At 36.6% G+C, this 6,790-nt stretch overlaps 1 non-coding gene across 1 annotated transcript; it reads right to left on the bottom strand.

The window, feature by feature from the left end:
• Positions 1–1,406: 1,406 nt before the first annotated feature.
• LOC128284527 (small nucleolar RNA R71) lies at positions 1,407–1,513 on the bottom strand. Its single transcript, XR_008274952.1, has one exon. It is a non-coding gene; the product is annotated as a small nucleolar RNA R71 (small nucleolar RNA).
• Positions 1,514–6,790: the final 5,277 nt, after the last annotated feature.

Genomic DNA, 6,790 nt, shown 5'->3' on the forward strand with positions numbered 1-6,790 from the left:
TATTTGACTTGTTCTTAATTATGTGTTCTCAATTCTTGTTTTGATATTTCAGGATATTGATTCAAGTTAAGCTCTTATTCAAAAGAGGTATAGACCCTGTCTAAGCGTAAATTTGTCATAATTAAGCAGAGTTGATTACACACCTAGAGATAGGGTGATAAGATTTTGTCGGATTAGGGTGAAACCTAATAAGGGAATCCATAAATCGAGTTAATGTAATTTTAGGATTTTAATTAGAAAGATATTTCAATTATTCAACCTAGGGTTAGACGTTATTAGTCTCGAGAGAGATAATAATATAACTTAGGGATTTTTACGGATCAAGTCAAATGAATAAATTGTCTGATTTAGAGTTAAATAACAAGTGAAGTCTAGGTGGATTTTTCCTTAGGTATTGTCTCAATCAATCGAATTTTCCAAAAAGTATTTTCCCAAGTTTTCTTTCTGTGCATTCTTAGTTAGTAATTAGTTTAGATAACCAAACCTCTTAATTTTTAGGCTAGATAATAAAAAGGAAGTAAATACTAGTACTCGTAGTTCCTTTGGGTTCGACAATCCGGTCTTGCTGAACTATACTACTGTTCAATAGGTACACTTGCCTTAATCGTGATAATAAGTTAGTCTCAAGAACGAGTCATTTATAAATCTTTAAAACCTGTTACGAATATCACGCAATCAAGTTTTTGGCGTCATTGCCGGGGATCTAGGATATTAGGAACACTCGATTTTTATTACTTTAGCCATTTTACTTTTATTACAATTTAAGTTTTTATTTTCTTTTCCAATTCTTCATTTATTTTCTTTTGACAGGTTTTTCTAGTTTATGACCAGAAGAAACCCGTCAGGACCACTAACTTTTTGACGGTGAGATCGACCGCACAGTTCGTAGAAATCTGAAAGAAATAAGGCGAAGCCTAAAATACATAGAGGACGAGCAATAGGATGATATTTCAACTACAACCGAGGAGATGGCTGAAAACCAAGAAAATCCACTACCTCCTGCGATTTCTGCTGATCCCGTAAATCAGAATCCTGCTCCACGCATTATGTATGATTATGATAAACCTAATTTAACAGGAACTGAGTCAAGTATAGTTAGACCTGCTATTGCTGCAAATAATTTTGAACTGAAACTTAACACAATTCAAATGATACAACAGTTTTTTCAGTTTGATGATTTGTAGGACGAGGATCCCTACGCTCACTTGGCAAATTTCTTAGAATTTTGTGATACCTTTAAAATTAATGGCATTTTTTATGACGCTATTCGCCTTTGGTTGTTTCCCCTCTCATTAAGGAATAAGGCTAAACAATGGTTGAACTCGTTACCATGAGGGTCAATCACTACTTGGGAACAAATGACCGAAAAGTTTTTATTAAAATATTTTTCGCCGGCTAAAACAACCAAATTATGTAAGGATATATGTTCTTTTATGCAGATAGATTTAGAAACACTCTATGATGCATGGGAGAGATACAAGGACCTTTTGAGAAGGTTCCCTCACCATGGGTTACCGCTTTGGCTACAGGTTCAAACGTTTCATAATGGCCTGAATCCTTCGACTCGGCAAATGATTGATGTAGCCATTAGAGGAACAATAAATAATAAGACACCTGAGGCGGCTTACGAATTTATTGAGGAGATGTCACTAAATAACTATCAGTGGCCAGTTATGAGAATAAAGTCGACGAAAGCAGCCGGTGTTTTCAACCTCGACGCGGTTACTATTCTATCTAACCAAGTAGAACTCTTAAATAAAAAGATTGATTATTTGTGTGGTTCTACTCAGGTATATCTAGTAATAAGGTGCGATTCGAATGGAGGAGGAGCATGCACAGAATATCAACCCTTCAACCCTAGGATCGAGGTGGAACAAGTCCAATATATGAGTAACAATAACTCTAGACCCCAAAATAACCCATATAGTAGCACTTATAATGCAGGTTGGAGGAATCACCCCAATTTCTCGTAGGGTGGTCAAGGAAATCAAAGGCCACAACATCCTCCGGGTTTTCAACAACCACCTTACCAGTAAGAAAAGAAGCCAAACCTTGAGGAGATGCTAACCAAATTCATCTCGGTGTCAGAAACTCATTTCAGAATACTAATACAACACTCAAAAATCAACAAGCATCAATCCAGGGGCTCGAAACTCAGATTGAACAGCTTCCTAAGTTAATTTCTGAACGACCACAAGGTAGCCTACCAAGCAACACTAAATCTAACCCAAGGGAGCAACTCAACGCAATTGCAATTCAAGATGAGGAAGGGTTAGTTGCAAAACCAAGGCCAGAAATGATGGTAAGCAAAGGTAAGAATGAGGTAGGCCGAAATGACCCAAAGCTGGTAAGTACAGAATATAAACCTCGTGTTTCATACCCCAATGCGACAAGGAAAGACCGATCAGACGAACAATTTGGTAAATTCCTTAAACTTTTAAAGAAACTACATATAAACTTATCGTTTATTGAAGTCCTTTCGCAGATGCCAAACGCAGTCAAATTCTTAAAGGAGCTTTTAACAAATAAACGAAAGTTGGATGAGGCACCGCATGTGGAATTGAATGCAGTTTTCTCAGCCATATTACAGAATCAGCTACCCAACAAATTGAAAGATCCAGGGATTTTTATGATTCCTTGTTTAATTGGTAGTTTAGATGTTCATCATGCATTGGCTGACTTAGGGGCAAGCATTAATGTTATGGGTTATAAAATGTTTAAACAGCTAGGTCTTGGGAAACCCAAACAAACTAGGATGAGCATTCAATTGGCTGATAAAACCATTAGATTTCCTAGGGGTATCATTGGAGATGTTCTTGTTAAGATCGATAAATTTATATACCCAGTAGACTTTGTTGTTCTAGACATGGAAGAGGATAGTAACGCACCTTTAATTTTAGGACGACCCTTTTTAACGACTGCTAGAACCATTATTGATGTTGGCACAAGTGAATTCACACTTCGTGTGGGAACAAAACAATCACCCTTTAAGCTCGTAATTCAAGTAACACATCGAAAATTGAAGGTGGTTGTATAAATTATTCTACTAGTACTGATCATGTGGTGAAACCTTCTGTGCAAGAAACAGTTATGAAGAACACATATGAGCCATGTTCAAACAACAACAAAGGGCTTACTTATAAAAAACGAAGACTACAAATCGATGAGTTAGATGAATGGCAGACACAAAAATTGAGAACACCCGATAAACTGAAACCGAGCGAGGACGAGCTCAATACCTCACCAAATCAACCTAAGGTTGGAGACAAAGTACTACTGGATGCAGCAGATCCTCGCATTACCACTTCTGAACCTAATAAAGAAATTTCTCTCACGGTACTAAGTATTTTCCCATATGGTACAGTGGAGGTAATTCATCCCAAATTCAGTACTTTTAAGGTAAACAATACTCGTCTTAAACCTTATGTTGATAAAGTTGATAGCAGGGATAAGGAGTGCAAACTCCTCGCACCACCTTGACCATGCAGAACAGAGGTAAGTCCAGCTTAAGACTATCAATAAGCGCTTCTCGGGAGGCAACCCGAGTATTAACAATAATGACTTATTTAAATTCTAGTTTTTCACATCTAACCTATTAACTAAGTCTTGAAACACAGGGTTTTCCCATCCACACGGCCAGGCACACGGGCGTGCCTTAGGCCGTGCTCACACCATAGGTGGAGGCATGGCTGGGCGATACAGCCGTGTGAAAATAGGGCAAGATTATTCCCAATACGAGATGCGATAAGTTACCACGGTTGTGTGACATGGCCGTGGGTGAAACTGCCAAAACAACACGGGCATGAGACACGCTCGTGCCTTGAAATCGTGGTTGAAACTAAGAATGTAACACGAACGTACGACACGCTCGTATGCTCCATCCATGGTCGACACTGTCAAAACAAACACAGGAATGGAGCTGCATACACGAGCATGGGAGAAGTGAACGAAGATTGACATGGTCGTGCAACATGACCGAGTACACTGATGCACCTAATTTCAAAAACCATGAAACGCACAGGCTAAAATGAAAGCACACGGGCGTGCCCCACGGTCGTGTGCCCCAATTTCTCTATAAACACCTATTATCTATCTTAGCTTTATCTTTATATTTTGAAATTACTCTTTATTTCCAGTTAATACTATTTTATATTAAGTTTTTACAATTTTTATTTTTGGCTATTTCATTACGAGTAATTATGCTTCATTATATTTCCTAAAGAGTTCCTGATTTTATCACAGTCATAAAGAGCTCCAAAGCTCATCATCAAACAGGAACTAAAAACTCCAATGGTGTAGGACTTATGGACTAATGAACCTCTACCACCACCTGAGTATTTTCGTCTACCCTCATCATTGCTTTGACCAATTATTCTTCATAACTCCAATTCAAGAGTTCATTCATCATTTTGGAAGTTTCACTTCTCTCCCTATCTTATGATTATATATCTATTTTTTTTCAATATATCTATCTTTGTACATTGAAGGCAATGTACATCTTAAGTGTGGGAGGGTCTTTTATATCATCATTAGAAATCCCTGAATTGTGTCTTATTCTCACGTGAATCACTCATATCATTATTAGAATGATTTGTAATTAATTTATGATTTTTATTGATTTGTCTTGAATTAAAACACAGGCATTTATGCATTGAGTATTTAAACTTTAAGACATTAGGGAATCAAGCATGATAAGTTGATATTTGAAGAATTAAAAACTTTTAGGTTATTTTTCCCAAGTTTAGGTATTATTTTGAGTTGAAATTCACATGTTTAAACATCAAAAGGCCATAATTTTTGTGAGATTTTGAGCCTTTAGAGCATCTATTATTCCTTTCATGCTCACTTTTATTGTTGCTTTGAGTGTGTCAGTATTGAATTGTTATTCTAGAACTTGTTTGATTATGGATGTCAAGACCACACCATTTGATTTAATATGTCAAGATGATAAAGACACTTAGGTTTAACCCACTCACTCCACAAAAGCCTACCTTGATAACCAACCCTTAGTGAACCCCTTTGAGCCTAACAAACCATTAATTGATTTACCATCAATATTAACCCATTACCCATTATTGTTGAAATCCCCTAATTTGATCCCTATTTTTGTCAAGATTTGATTTGAACTAATTGCGTAGCTATGTTTTGATCTTCTGTATATTTGACTTGTTCTTAAAAAATAAAAAACAACAACAACAACAATACTTATATACATATTAGTAGTAATTCACCATTTTTGAGCTTGAGTGTTAATTCCATATTCTTAGAAGAAGTTCACTTGTATTCAACTGATGACTAGTCATTTTTCTAGCTAGGTAATTTTTCAATTCAATCTCGATTCTAACTATTTCTTTCAGCTTGTGACCACACGCCCTAACCAAAGCCACGTTACAACCCTCTAAAGACCTTTTTGATTGAGGTATCATCTCAATATATAGTGGTGGAGATTTGATTTTCAAGCAAGCCTATGGTAATAACTTCTCATATTGACTAATGTGTGCTTTAACTGATGTCCTTAAACACCTTGAGTGATTTGAGTGAATCTTTAGTGAGGATGTTAAACTCTATGATATTTTGATCATGGTAATCACTTAGATGAGGAAAGACACCTATGTTTTCATGATAAAATGCTCAACTTAGAATGTCTGAAACTCTGATGTACTTTTAGTTGAATTTTCAATGTATAAATACTTATGGATTATTTTGAGATATTATTGATAGGGATTATAAATTGAGAAGAATTTATTTTGATCGTGAGTTGAGGATTTTGCTTGAGGAAAAGCAAATGCTTAAGTGTGGGGGTATTTGATAAACCGTAATTTATACATATTTTTATCCCATGCTTAGCGCATTTACGGATGATTTCTCCTTAGATTTGGTGAATTCGATGCTCCTAATCCTTTAATTTCATGTTTTATACTTAGGTGAACAAAGGAGAGTAAAAAGACGAGAAACGGGCCGAAATAAAGAAAATGGACCCACATGGGAAAACAACACGGCCTGGACTTCCTAACACGGGTGTGTCACACAGCCGTGTCAATTTGGCAGGATCGAAGCACGACTTGCACGGGTAGACCACACGCTCGTGCCTATTTAACAGCCTTGACCACGGGCTGGAGTAATCACACACGGACGTGTCACACGGGTGTGTCCCTGTCGAGCCCAAGTTTAGTCCTATTCCGGAAAGGCCAATTTTTAGGGATTTTAGGCATTCAAAAGCCTATTTAAACACTGGAGGAGGGAATTAGGAAAGGGATGCAGAGTAGGAAGCAATGAATTACTCAAGGGAAGCTGATTGATCCATCTCAGAAGCCGGATTCATTATCAAGACTGAAGATCTCCCTTCAAGTTCCTTCAGGAGTTTTGGGTTTTCTTATGTTTTGTTATCTTTATGCTTTTGAGATGTTTTCTTTCATAAGTATGAACTAAACCCCCTTAAATACCTAAGGGGAATGAAACCTAAGACGGATCTTGTTATTATTATTTGAATTGTATGATAAGTATTTGACTTGTTCTTAATTATGTGTTCTTAATTCTTGTTTTGATATTCCAGGATATTGATTCAAGTTAAGCTCTTATTCAGAGGAGGAATAGACCCTGTCTAAGAGTAAATTTGTCATAATTAAGTGGAGTTGATTGCACGCCTAGAGATAGGGTGATAAGATTTTGCTGGATTAAGGTGAAACCTAATAAGGGAATCCATAGATCGAGTTAATGCAATTCTAAGGTGTTAATTAGAAAGAGATTTCAATTATTCAACCTAGGGTTAGACGTTATTAGTCTCGAGAGA

Source organism: Gossypium arboreum, chromosome 11 (assembly GCF_025698485.1).
Source record: "Gossypium arboreum isolate Shixiya-1 chromosome 11, ASM2569848v2, whole genome shotgun sequence".
Classification (NCBI taxonomy): domain Eukaryota; kingdom Viridiplantae; phylum Streptophyta; class Magnoliopsida; order Malvales; family Malvaceae; genus Gossypium; species Gossypium arboreum.